Raw genomic sequence first — 14571 nt, 5'->3', positions numbered from 1 at the left:
CAAACTGCATGGGGTCCAGCAGGGAACCTATCAACCTCTTCAAATAGTTCAGCACCAACCGTTCAAAAAGGACAGGACTATACAGTCCTCTAGGGACCTATTAAAAATACCCATAGTGACAGGGGCCAGTTGGCTAGCACATGTTTTTAAAACAGAGGGGGACACACTGTCTGAACCAGGAGCCTTTCTGGGCCTTAACCTATTGAACAACCTGGTCACCTTGTCATCACTGACCCGCAGCCCTGGTGGACGACTTCCAGGACCAAGTGAGACAGGAAGAAGAGGTTCCGCAGAACTAAGGGACGTGTCTATACCTGAGTTCAGAGCAAGACCCGGCCTTTCGAACCTACAGTAAAAAACATTCAGGTCCTCGACCAAGTTTTGGCCTGTGATAGTGAGAGAAGATGCTGACTTATAATTGGTAATAACCGGCATACCCCTCCACACTGACACAGAATCAATGGATGAGAATTCCCTTGTCAGCTTACCTGAAAGCCTTTTTTCGCAGCTCTGATTTCTCTTGCTAACAAGTTCCTTACCTGATTATACTGTGCCCTATCACCACTATTATATGCCTCCTCCTTGGCACTGCGAAGCTGTCTAAGTTTCGAAGTAAACCAAAGTTTATCATTATTGTAGGAAAGAAAAGTTCTTGTAGGCACACACAGGTCCTCACAAAAGCCAACATATGATGTCACAAAATCAGTTAGTCGATCCAAGTCAGTATCTCCTGCCTCAAAGCACCCCAGTCGGTACACTCAAAACAGGCCTGAAGATTAGATTTAGCCTCATTAGTCCATCTCCTCATGGATGTAACCTTAGGTCTAACCACCTTTAACTTCTGCCTATAGTTCAAGAGTAGATGGACCAAGCAATGATCAGAGAGCCCCAGTGCCACAGGTGGTAAAGAATGATAAACGTCCTTTAAGATTGTATAGCAATGGTCCATCATGCATCCCTCTCTAGTTGGACACGTGACATGTTGCCTGTACCTCAGAATTTCTTTGCGCAAGTTTGCTTTATTGAAATCACCTAACCCAATAACAATTGAGTCAGGAAATTTAGACTCCAAGTCATGTATCTGGGAAGTCAGATGATGCAAAGCTTCATTAACACAAGCTTGGGGAGGGATATATACCCCAACAAAGACAAATGATCCAAACTAACGTGGGGAATAAAATGGCTTACAGTTAATAATAAACAACTCCAAGTCCGAGCTGCAGGACCTATGCAAAACAGTAACGTCCTTGCACCAGCCTTCATAAATGTAAAAACAACACCCCCACCCTTTGATTTTCTATAAAGTTCCAGGATACGATTGGCTCTTAATAAGCAGAACCCTGGCAAAAATACTGAGTCATCAGGGATAGAGGGCCTGTTTTAGACCCATTCGCTATATGCGTGCGCTCACAAGCGGCTCAATGTTCTGCGTACGCGCATGCTCACACTTCGTTCTGCGCGTGTACGAACTACTCACTGCGATCGCATACCGCTCGCTCTCCCTACAAAGACAGCCCAGTGTAATGAGTGACAGGAGAAGCCGTTTGTGGGTGGTAACAGGGGCAGTCCAGTGAAAACGGGGGTTGGCAATGCGAACGCAGGCGTGCCTGAGTGTTTCAACGCCATTTCAGAGGCGTGCATAATTAACAGGCAGCATCATAGTACACGTCACTTGGCTTTTTTTTACACTGAAATGCTCGCAGAGCTTTGTTGTAGAGTAAGGCTACCAGAAGCACTGCATTCGCATCCAATGGTCCTTGATGTACCAATGTTTTCATACACTTCCTGGAGATGACGTGTGCCAGTGGGCATCACTACATACACTAAGGGGTATCTGCATACGCAGAGCGATCGCTCGCACAGTCAAAGTGGGTGTGCTTATGCCTTGGCGAGCGATCGCATCCCATGACATCAATTTGGAAAATTTGCATTCGCTCAATGCGAGCGTACGAATCTAGCGACCAGGTCTGAATCAGGCCCAGAGTCAGAAAGCCAAGTCTTGGTAAAACACATAACGGATGAACCAGAAATACCAGAGCTAGTTCTCCCCAACAATAATAGGAGCTCATCCATTTTATTCACCAGGGAGCGGACATTAGATAGTAACACCGCTGGGAGAGCTGACCTGTGCCCCCTCCATCTCCATCTCACCAGGGAACCTGCTCATCTCCCCCTCCTGCGCTTCCCCCAGGGAAGGCAGACCCACAGTACCTGGCTGAATGAATCCTGGACATATCCTCCACATCTCCGGCCCCTGCTCTGCCAGTAGGGATAGCCATGAGCTCTATTGGCCATCCCAGGCTTCCAGCCCCTGGAGCTCTCCACCACCCCATACATCTGGTCCCTGGGTGCACCAGCCGAATACAGGCCACCCGCGTCCTCCTGCAACCACCGCCTGTCTCCTCCATACTGGGACTCCAGGCCGCACCTGCCACAGTGCCTCCTGGTCCCCCGGCAGCACCTGCACCTCCAGGGCCAGTGCTACCTCCACAGGGGTCTCCGCATGTGGACAACGCCGCCAACCTGCCTGCCAGCAGCCAAGCAAGCTCTGGCCTCAGGTACCGGACAGTCTCCTCCAATATGCCCACAGCTCTTCCCTGCCATAGATGACATGAGTATGGACCGGGCATACACACACTTCCTCACACAGCAAGGGCCTGATTAAAAGGTAGACACAGTGTCGATGTCAGAAGCAAGCAGCCGATGTTTTCAGTCTACACATGCATCCAAATTGCACTGCTCATGTGTCCCAATGTTTACCACTGGAGGGTGCTGAACAAATTTGGATCCAGAGAGAGGAAATTTCAGTGGGCATTCCTGGATGGTAATGGGGGGTGGCTATCCAGAGGGGGCATGTCGCTGGGGCGTGGCAGTCAGCAACTGCAGCTTATTCAGCAGTTGCACTGCACCTCCATAGGGCTGGTGCAATGTTGATGCTGTGGCCGATGATGCATCTTGATATGCAGAGAGGCAGATAAGCACCACAGTCAATGAGTATTTCTGTACAAATCCCATCAGCTGTGGCATTAGCATAAAGATGCAACTGAGCTACAGAAAAAGGCATAGTCATGGCTACATTAGCTTCCACCTCTGAATCAGGCCCAAGTGTGAACATCCTTCTAAATACTGCACTGCACCATGCACAGGCCTGAGAATTAGTGCAGAGGTCTATCTTCTGCCAGAGTTGGACTGGCTCACCGGGGTATTGTCAGGACTGCTGTGCCACTCCTTGGGCTTTTTTACTTTGGGATCTAACCTCATCTGGTGTTGCCTATTCACTGGCTGGCAAGGCTCCACTTGCCAGTCATCTCAGGATTCCCTGTTGCTGCCGTCCAGGGATGTATGGGCTCCGCCATCATGCTTAAGGTCAGCTGACACCATTGCAGCCATTCACAGACTTTCTTCTCACATGACTCCGGTGCCCATTCCTGGTGCACAGGGCCCTATATAAACCTATTCCAGGAACAGGTGCTTTGCTAGTTCAATTAGTCTTATTTAAGTTCCTGTCTCAGAAGCCTGTTTTCTAGTTACTTTGGCTCCTGTATCTGCAAACATGTGCAGCTTCAACCGTCAATCCCTTGTAGTTTCCACATTACAGGCATCCACAGTCATGTTTCAAAAGCACTGCAGCTCCAACTTGCAATCTCTTGTAGTTTCCACGTTACAAGCATCCACAGCTCCATTCTGCAAAAGCACTGCAGCTCCAACCTGCAATCTCTTGTAGTTTCCACGTTACAAGCATCCACAGCTCCAATCTGCAAAAGCACTGCAGCTTCAACCTGCAATATCTTGTAGTTTCCACACTACATGTATCCATAGCACCATTCTGCAAAGCACCTGCAGTTCCAATCTGTATACCAGAACAGTGCTCAGATTGCTAATTCCAGTCTGCAACCAACTATCTATTGAAAATCTTAATCAGTGCTTCTCTACTACAGCCTATCAAGTGCTCAACACCATCACATGCAGTGAACATTGCTCTACTACTAAATACAACCTAGTCCTCTCAGCAAGTGCACCCTAGCACCACTAGCAGCTCACACTGCTCAACTACTAAATACAACCTAGTCTTCTCAGCAAATGCTCACTAGCACCACCGTGCAGTTCTCTCTGCTCAAATCCCAAATACAACTTTGCCTTCTCAGCTACAACTCATCCGTTACCTATTGCTACACCGGTCCCAGCCCAGTTACCATACACTATACCAGTTCAAGCCTGGTTACTTTATATTAGTTATCTCCCAGGACTCACACCTTGCAATTTCTTATCTAATGCCTGCTCTTCTCCTCTGTCCTCAGTGAAGGAACTTAATCTAGCCACCTAGTTTTCTTCACAAATCAGCTCCCACTGAAAACTACATTTTAGGTACAGAAAAACCCTCAGTCTCGCCAGTCTGTGTATGCCAGGGACAATCTTTAGATGCACCCGACTCTTTGCACTCGCTCCCAAACAAACAATCGGCATCACGGACTTGCATCACAATTAATCAATGATGCTGATTATAAATAACAACAATGTGGTACAGCACTCAAAAAAAAGGGGATACAAAAACAGTCTCATTGTTTCACTGAAGATTCGCACAGACTTTGCCACTGATACCTTCAGAAACATCAAAAGTGTAGAAAAAAAGTACTTTTTCCTCCGGTAAATTACTACCACTACTCGCAAAGTGGATTCTTGGATCAATGCATTTAAATAATCTCTCAAGTAGATCCTCCTTATTCTTTAGGTTTCAAAATTCCTCAAGCTTTAATACATAGATGTCACTGGACACTCCTTCCCGAGAAAGCAGGAGATCCTTGGTATTTCAGGCAAACTTCTCCAGGCACCAATCTTCCTCACCAGACTCTCCACCAACACTTTTCAACTTGACAGTCGTTCTCAAGATATATCATAATGGTGGACTGACTTCCTATTTATACCTAAAGCCATTCCCTTACTACTTGTAGGTGGGTGGGCTTTACATCCTTATTTTCAATTACATACCAACAATCCTACGATAAACATAAAATCCATAAATACTATAAAAGCTCTTTAGTGGGCATAATGTACTTACCCCAAAGCTTTTTCATCCTAAAGGACATATTGATCTGATTTGGACCTTGTGCTTTCCGTTTCTGCCAGGTGGACTGACCTCCATCACACATTTTATAAAATAGGAAAGATATACCAGGGGTGCTGGATTGGTAAATGTATCTAAAAACACAGTACATATATCAGAGACAAATAAATGGATAATACAATCCTTTTATGTTTTGCATTCCCAGACATACCATTGGATTCTTTAATTCCTAAAAAAAAATATATAGATCTCCGTAAATAGAAATGAACATATAAAAAAAAGAAAATAACACACAAATCATGTAATATGTAGAGCACAGTTCAATAAAAAATTGTGAAAAGCAATGTTCACACAGTGTAAGTGATCCACCACCTCAGACAGATTTCTGTATGACAGCGGGGAATCTCCCTTAATTGCACATCTCTGACACATACAGTGTCAAATCCATAAATTCTGCCAATAGGTTATTGGCCCAGGCACCAACATATGCAGAATACCAACAGCAGCAGAAAAAAGCTGTTGCAACATGGAATAGAAAGATCTGTATGTGTAACAGAAAAAGTCCTTTATTCATATTAAGGGTAAACATGTACAGTACAGGGGCTAGTATGGCCTTTGCCAAGTTAACAGGCTCAGAAAACTATGCCACATGGAAATTTGTCATGCAAATGCAGGTACAGCAGGAGAAGCTGTGGAGAATCACCAATGATCCTGGGGAGCACCCCAACCCAGATGATGTAGATTAGGCCACGGAAACCATAGGGCAAGCCGTAGAACAGCACATAAATTCCATAATTCACGGGAAGGTGATAGCACTTTAAAGTGTGGGTAGCATTACAGTTGACTTATGAAGGCAAAATTTAATTAGACAGCATTAAGCATGCAAAACTGTGGCTGGTGCAAGTTTAGATGGTGTGTCCGATGGTGCACCGAAGGTGCGTCTAAATATGCACCACAAGGAATTAGCACTGCTGCAAGTTGGCATCTCAGTATGCTCAGAAATTGACATGGCATTAACATCAAGATGTGGACCTGGCTGCAATAAAAGATGCAGCTGTGGCAGAATCTGCATCCACCTCATAATCAGCCTCAAAGTCCTAAATGCCATGAAATTTGGGACAATTACTGTGAGCTACAAAGGAGAAACAGTTCTCACAGAAGTAGAAGATGTACTATTTGTGGCAGATCTAGAAACCAATCTGATTGCCATCAGTGTACTGGAAAAGAAGGGATATAATTTCCAATTCACAGAGGGACAGTGTGTTGTGTACAATAATAGAGGGACTGTAATTGCAATGGTAACCCTGTGCCAACAACTGTACTTCCTAGAAACTGACCGTTGTGCGATGGTGGCATCAGATTCCAACCTGTTTATAGAACTATGGCATAGGTAACTGGGTCACTTAGGATATGACAAAGTACATAATCTTCTAGATGGCATGGTGAAGAGAATGTCAGGGAACAACCCAGAAAGACCAACCTTTAGTAACCTAGTGGATCCCGCCATTGAAGTCATTGGTGGGAACCACACATTGGCTGAGAGAGGCAGAGGATTGTCTTTCTCAGCCAATAATATCCAGCCAATGCATTTCTATGTGAAATGCCATGGCTGAGCCATCATTTGCGAAGTACCATCCTTAGAGGATGGTACTAATGTCCGTGGGTCTGGGTTTTTGCGGTTTGTTATTTTCAGAAGACAGTGGATGCCTACATGGAAAGAAGAGGACATGACACAAGGGGTAGGTGAGTATGGATTTTGTTTTATATGTCCCAATCGGGATTCTACTGGACAAAGGAACAGACCAGCACTAGGGTTAAGGCAAGTATGTAGTGTGAGTAAATGAGTGAGTGTATGTGTAATAAAAAAATAAAACCTTCAGTGTCTGCACCCTGTCATTTTTTAAATATTTATTTTGCAGATAATGTAGAGGTAGCAGCTACCCTTAATACCCCACATGCTTGTATTTGCAGTTCAAGTACCAGCTTGCAGGGAGGCTTGCTGGCAGCTCTAGTTTTCCTGTAAAAGACAATATTATTTATTCTATTTTTTCACACAATCAACCCGGCACCCACCTCTCCAGGGATCCCTGACCTGGGCTAACTAGCCTGGGGTGATAGTGCTTTGGCAGGGGAACCCTGTGAAGTGGGTCTCACAGCTGTGGCATTACACACCCGCTAGAAAGAGTCTGGTGCTGATTGTGGATAATACGGGGGACCTCTGCTCATTTTGTCCCCCATATTTCCACAATCTGGACTGGCTCACTGAGCCTCGTGATGGTTTTGGAAAATACGGGGGACCCCTATGTCTTTTGTCCTTCGTATTTTCACAACCAGGGCCGGCTAAGAAAAGCCTAGTGCTGGTTGTGCTTTTAGGTGGGACCACACGTCATTAATATTTTTTTATTTTAACACTTTTATAGGCTTTTTGATGCAGAAGCATGCACGGATGTCAGTGATCTATGCATGCCTCTGTGTAACTCGCACTTGCTCAGGCTATACTCGATAGCCTGCAGCAGGTCTATTTTTTTGTGAGTTTTAAGTAATATTGTGCTAGTTAAAAACTTTCACTCTATTACATTGGCTTGTAGCTTCGTAAGGCAAAACATCTGGATGTGCGTTTTGCCATTGCGAGTTGTGGGGGTGTGAGAAACATGCTAGTGTGTACGTTCTCGCACCCTATTATATAGGGTGAGTTCTAAAATTGTGCGAGTATAGCGCTATACTCGCACATTTCCTGAACTCGGACCCTATTACATTTTGCCTCGGATATCTATTTACTTTAGTGGGTGCAGCTGTCAGCTGGGTTAGCAGGAAACAGCCTACAGTTGCCTTAGTAAGTACGGAGGATGAGCACTCACGATACTAACAGACAATTTTTTATTTTGAATTTTAGGTGCTAGTAAAGGTGTGATTTAGCACCTGAAATGCAACAGCAATTTTGATTGATTTAAATCGATTTTTAATAAAATCGACCTTTAATAAATATACCCCTTCGGTAGAGTTTGCTTGTTTTAATTCAAAAGACACTGTCAGCATTGCATGTGACACAAAGGTGCAAATAATTTCTATTCCAGCACCAAACATCATAGACGGTCTAAGCACATTGCTATAAGACACCATTTATAAGAGAATTGGTAGAAGATAAATTGATTAGAGAATCTTGCTGATATATTGACCAAACGTCTGATGTAACATATTCTGAATGCTCTTCTGCAGAAATGTGGGTTAGAATGCATTTGAATGTTGATATGTTTTGTATTGTTGTTTTTTTTAATTTATGGATACCCTGTTTTTCAGTTACACTTAAAGCATCCAAAATGTGGATTGTTGTGTCACATAACCAGAAAGAGTCTTGAGCAAGGGGGTGTTTGTCATGCTCCATGCTGTCTTCCTTCTGTTTACCTGCTGTGCACTGCTCATGTATAGCGTCTCTGCGTGTCTTCTATGTTTGATATATTTAGGAAGAGGATGAGCCCCTAAGCATCCAGCTCCGCTAGACTATTCCACATATATCGGAGACTGTGCCACACAGTGCACGCACCACAAACTCCACTGGGTAACAACCAATTACAGTTAAAGGGCCACTGCCAACACTGCATGTATATACAGGTGTGTGCTACTCCATCTGCATTAACCCTGAAGCTCCCGGAATTATCTGACCTTACTATTGTATGTACATACTTGCATTAACCCTGTGTTATCCTGCATCCTGTTATCTGCCTGTTAATAAACCAATAAGCCTGGTTAAGCACTCTAAAAAGTGGACGGACCTCATTCGCACTCTGCTGATACCTATTAATACCATAAGTTCTGACAATACCTTTCAACTACTTTATGGCATACAAAAACCCTACATGATGAACCAAAGATTTCAGATGTTGATTCATCAGTCCGTAAGACCTGCTTAGAAACTTCAGCAGTGGCATAACTAGGGGTTGTCGAGTAGGTCATGTGCCCTGGGTTCTGTAGAAAGGCCTACCAGAGGGGGGCACTGTAGCAGGCCAGCCAGGGCAGCGTCAGTCAGTCAGTTACCAATGGAGCCACCTGCTACTACAGTGAAAGCCTGTGAATTCTAACTACATCAAGCTACTTCACATTCTCCTTAATTTAAAATACAGTCATACCTAGGATTCGAATTTAGCACCTCATGCTTTGCAGTCAGTCACCTTACCAATGGAGCCACCTACAGCAAAAGCCTATGAACTCTAACTAACTATATCAAGCTACTTCACATTCACCTTCATTTAAAATATAGTCATACCTAGGATTCTTACTTAACACCTAAATGCTTAGCAGTCTGTCACCTTACCAATGCAGCCACCTTCTACTACAGTGAAAGCATGTGAATTCTAACTATATCAAGCTACTTCACGTTCTCCTTAATTTAAAATACAGTCATACCTAGGATTCAAATTTAGCATCTCATGCTTTGCAGTCAGTCACCTTACCAATGGAGCCATCTGCTACTATAGTGAAAGTCTGTGAATTCTAAGTATTCCCATTCTCCATAATCTAAAATGCAGTCATACAGTACTTGGGATTCAAACTGGAATGGAAAGGAATGTGCCCAGAGTGACTAGAAACGGTGACATGTGCCATTTTTGGCACAGTTGGGAGGGCTCCATTTTTCATCTTTCCCTGGGCGCCTAATACCCTAATATTCCTCTGGTCTTCAATAGTCCATTGGTGGTGCTTCATGGCCCAGACCAGCTTCTTTTTCATTGCTGCAGAACCATTACTTGTTCCCTGAAAAATATATTTTTATTAACAGTGAAACTTTCATTATTTTTCAGTTTCTGTTAGCCTTATTTTTTTTTTACCTCTAGCAGTTTACATCTTATTTTTTACCTTCTTTTGCACATGATAGGGTCACTATCATTAATGAACTGCCATCGCTGCAGGTGTCACAGGGCAGTAAACAAGTGCACATGTTATCTTTTTATCTCGGGATTCATCTAATTATATCATCCTTACATGAACGTGTCCTTACTGTAATCAGCTAATGCTTGCCCGCGCCCCATTCCACATCTTCAGACATTGGAGGGCAGAAGTCTGAAACATGCAAAAAATAAATGTACAATTATGATACTTATACACAGGAATTCATATATTATGCAAAATGCAAAAAAAGCATGCTTCCAACTCTAAATGACACCCAAGTATATCACCTTAATCTCCTATAATTAGAAGTGTTAACTAGCATACAGTAGCTGGGTTTCACATTGCTGTTGTGTGAATAATGTACAGTATCCCCTCCTCTTTCATTGTGCAGACAGTACATGGAGAATGAATGGATCAGGCAGCTGTTATATGCGCCTCTGGGATCTCTGTCCCTTACTATACATGCAAACATCAGGTGATACACAGCATCAATGTTGTTTGGATACAGCAGAGAAAAAGAGACTGATCACATTATTTGCAATGCTTGTCCTTGGACTGTGTCTGGAATATCTAATACTTCTGATGTTTATGTCTCTGCACTCTGGCTCTTTACATACTGTTTCTGCTTATTTATTATGGCTGTGACTGAGGCTTTGATAATGTAGATGTTTTGCTTACTTGTATGTTACAGTATGACCTTACATAGAGGGGGTATATTTGCTACATTGTTTTCAAAGCATTGGCAACGAATATTTTAAATAAAATCTGCATACATGTACAGTATATAACATGTTTATTTTTTAAATAAAACATCTGTGAGTTGGTTATTTCAAGGATTTAACCTCTGTATGGATCCTGAGGCCCCTTATCCAGATTTGCTTATTAGGATTGCAGTATAATACCTGCCACTGTGGCTATTTCTGGATGTGGAATACTTACCTTAGCTACAGTACATGTTTCTTCATGATTTATTGTAACATAGTATAATTGCATGTTAGATGACTAATGACAATTTTTTTTAATTATATCACTACAGGTTAGTGTACTATACTGTAGCAAATTTCTTCTTTGATAATGCATAATATTATTTGTACCTAATGTTACGGTTGAATGTTTGCTATTAGCTTCAACACGTATAACTGCAAAATTACTGTAACAAAGCAAACTTGGTAATTTGCAATTAGTAAGTCATTTGCAAATCTTTTTTTTTGCCTTAAGGGTTGTGTCACACAAACGCTTTTCCCTCCATGTTGAAGGTGTGCAGTATCTAATAATTACATTGTGAAATCATTAATTTATTTGAATAAAATGCAGAAGATGTCGGGCAAGTGCTTTAAACAATCAGGGAGTGATTGCAATTTAGGAGCAAAGAAAAAAGCATGTAACTTTGCACCTGGGTGAAACCATGCTGCACTGCAGGTGGGACAAATGTAAAATGTGCAGAGAGATTTACCGATTTAGATGTAAGAGGGGAATATATTAATTCAAATCTCAAATCTAAACTGCAGTGTAAAAATAAAGATGTCCACCATTTGTGGACTACATGTAACATCAGGCAGCTTTAGCCTTGCCTACATAAATTATAATTGTATTTGCACCCCTTGCATTGCATCATGGCTTGTCCGGGTGCAAAGTTATTTTGTTGTTTTCCTTTTCCCCTCAGTTTTTGAACAAGTGACCAAAACCCTCACTAGAAATTTTTTTCCAACTGAAAATCAGTATGTTTCAGCAGACCCTTTAACACAAAGGTAATTTTATTTGAAAATAGCCGTGTTTTGCCTTTAATAAAATTGCTGTTTTCCAACACGCCATCAAAATCTCCGCAAAGTAGCAATTTTTAAAAATCGCTGTCAAATAAACATTAGAGTATTGTAAGTGCTCATTATAAGCTATCTAATTCAAAAGGGCTTGGGACTTATTGGGATAAAAGTGGTATATAAATAAAGGTATTATTATTATTATTATTCTTATTATTATTAGTGATGCATTTTCCAACTGGTATAATTATGCTATAAAAAGTGTCAATATTTCAGAAGCTTGAAAATTGAAGCATTCAAAGTGCCCCTGTGATAGCATGCTACAGGTTTTACATGTGGGCTAGAAAGTGGCACATATGAATCTATGATGTAATTAACATCGATTGATTAACAGTTTAAGCTGCGTTTCATGGGAGGATTTATTTTGGAATCTTCATTTTGGGTAACACTTACTCATTAACACCTGAAGCTGGGCCCAGAGAACCAAAACATGTTATTGTAAATAGTGCTGATATCAGCCATTGCAGAACATCTGTACATTTCCCTTTTTACGCATAGGTCATAACTACAAACAAGTGACAGTGATCTGGATTTATGAAGTATCCTAGCATCTCTTTGCAGAAAAGCAATATGCACAAACAGAACCAATTTTCTTACATTGATGACAGAATATTTGGGCATGGTACCAGCAGTAATGGCGCACTGGCACATCCATTTACAAGTGGAGCACTGAATGGACAGAATTCTGTGATTTAGTCATATGCATTCACAAGAGTAATAAATAAGAATGGATGAGGTCATGTTATAGTAGAACTATGTGAGTGTTACCTGGCTCCTGCAAGAGAGTCCCTCCTCTTTGGCAGTGCCATCTTCTCAGTGATATTTGGGAAGATGGCGCATGTGCACTAGAGAGCAAAGAGTATTTTGCTTTCATTGTGCAGTGCCATTTCTCAAAAGATGTTACTGAGAAGATGGTGCCATGGAGGAGGAGGGGCCAGCTTGTCAGAGCAAGGTAAGTATACTAGGGGTGTCCCTGTTCACAAGTTGAGAGACTGTAATATTTGCCCATGCTGCCACAAGGGAACTTTTGCTAATGTATATTCCAAGAAGGGCAAGCTAAAGTCATGTGATATGTTGACACCTTTTCATGTGTTTGACCCAATTTATTTTAAAGGTTGCTACAGAAAAGCTGAAATTAAATATTTGTGTAATACGGAGAAGCTTGTAGCGAGAGGAGGGTGTTGAAAGAGGAGTGAGCTACTGCGCAGACTCCAGTCTTACTGTCGCTCCAGGGAGGCTTCATGCCCCATTCCAAGATGGCTGCTGAAGTCACTAGTGAGCATGTGCAGGCGCCATCTTGTCTTTATACTGTGTAGGAGTGACATGGTAGGAGCCAGAAGTTTCCTACTTAGCTTGTATGAGGTACCCGGTTAATACCTGCATATAAAGCTGCTCCAGCTTCCATTCACAACTACCCATTTGCAGCATACACAGTATACACTCTCTGGCAGGTGAGCTGCACCGCTCCATCACCAGTGTATATGTAACAGTAGGTACGACAGTACTTGCTATCTTTAAATAAACCAACACCAAAGGTTAAGTAACTAGGCTTTTCATAGTTTGAGTCATCCTCTGGTGTGTGCCAACATAACTGCAATAGCAACACCTGCACACATCATTTCCAACACATACAATAGTTTCCTTGAGCACAAATTGTAAGAATTAAACCATTTAAGTGCAAGTATTATATTAATCTTAACAAGTATTTAAGTAATTATAGTGGGTGTAGGGGCTGCATTTGCTATGGGACATGTAGGCTTAGGGGGCATACCAGCTGCCTCCCACTGCACCTATATCACATTGGCTTCAGTGATAGTTGACACATTATGAATAGGTAACTCTGGATTAAATACAGTTTACAATTAGGGTATAATAGAATATGGTGAGTAGTTTGTAGATTATCCTTTTATACTAGCAACCAATCAGATTCTACTTAACATTTAAAAAGCACCTTCTAGAAGATAATAGCTAGAATCTTATTGGTTGCTATGGGCAACATCTCAATTTCTAAAAAAACTCTCACTTTAGTAAACTTACCCCTGGACACAATCTGGACTCCCACTGAGGGAAGCAATCGGGAAGCCGACTGCCTAAATACCGGCAGCCGGCTTCCCGACTGTCATATTCCGGCAAGGGTGAAATGCCGGGCGTCTAGATGTAGACGCCCGCATTTCCCCGACACCGGGAGACCGGCGCCCAGCATCCCGATCATAGTGATGCCGGGCGCCGCGAGCGGGCAGCCGCTTTAGGTTTAGGGCTCCCGGAGGGGATTTAGGGTTAGGCACCCCCCCGGGAGGGTTAGGGTTAGGCTAGGGGGAGGGAGGGTTAGGGTTAGGCACTCCCGGGGGGGACTTAGGGTTAGGTACCCCCCCGGGGGACTTAGGTTTAGGCAACGGGGAAGGGGGTGGTTAGGGTTAGGCACTTAGAGGGGGGATTAGGGTTAGGCACTTGGGGGGAAGTTAGGGTTAGGCTCCCCTAAGGAGGGTTATGGTTAGGAGGGTTAGGTTAGGTTAGTAGATACTTACCTATCCACGATCGGGATTTCCAGCGCTGTCGGGCTTCCGCTGCTTCTAACTCTGCTCTTGTCGGGCTGCCGCTGACGGGAATCGAACCGTCGGTCATGCGGCCGGCGGTATTTCATACCCATTCCCCCACTGAACATCGAATCTAGAATCTCTCCCTGATGATAGAAGTTCTCTATGTGCCTGTGCTCTCCCTGGAAATGACAACTCCCTCACAGGAATTGGCATTCTTATATTGGTACATCTAATTGATACTGGTGGTTATAATTCTGGCAACTCTTTCTGTTAA

The sequence above is a fragment of the Taudactylus pleione genome, unplaced genomic scaffold (assembly GCF_031769625.1).
Source record: "Taudactylus pleione unplaced genomic scaffold, aTauple2 ptg000710l, whole genome shotgun sequence".
NCBI classification, from domain to species: Eukaryota; Metazoa; Chordata; class Amphibia; order Anura; family Myobatrachidae; genus Taudactylus; species Taudactylus pleione.
Note: the sequence above shows the minus strand (reverse complement) of the source record.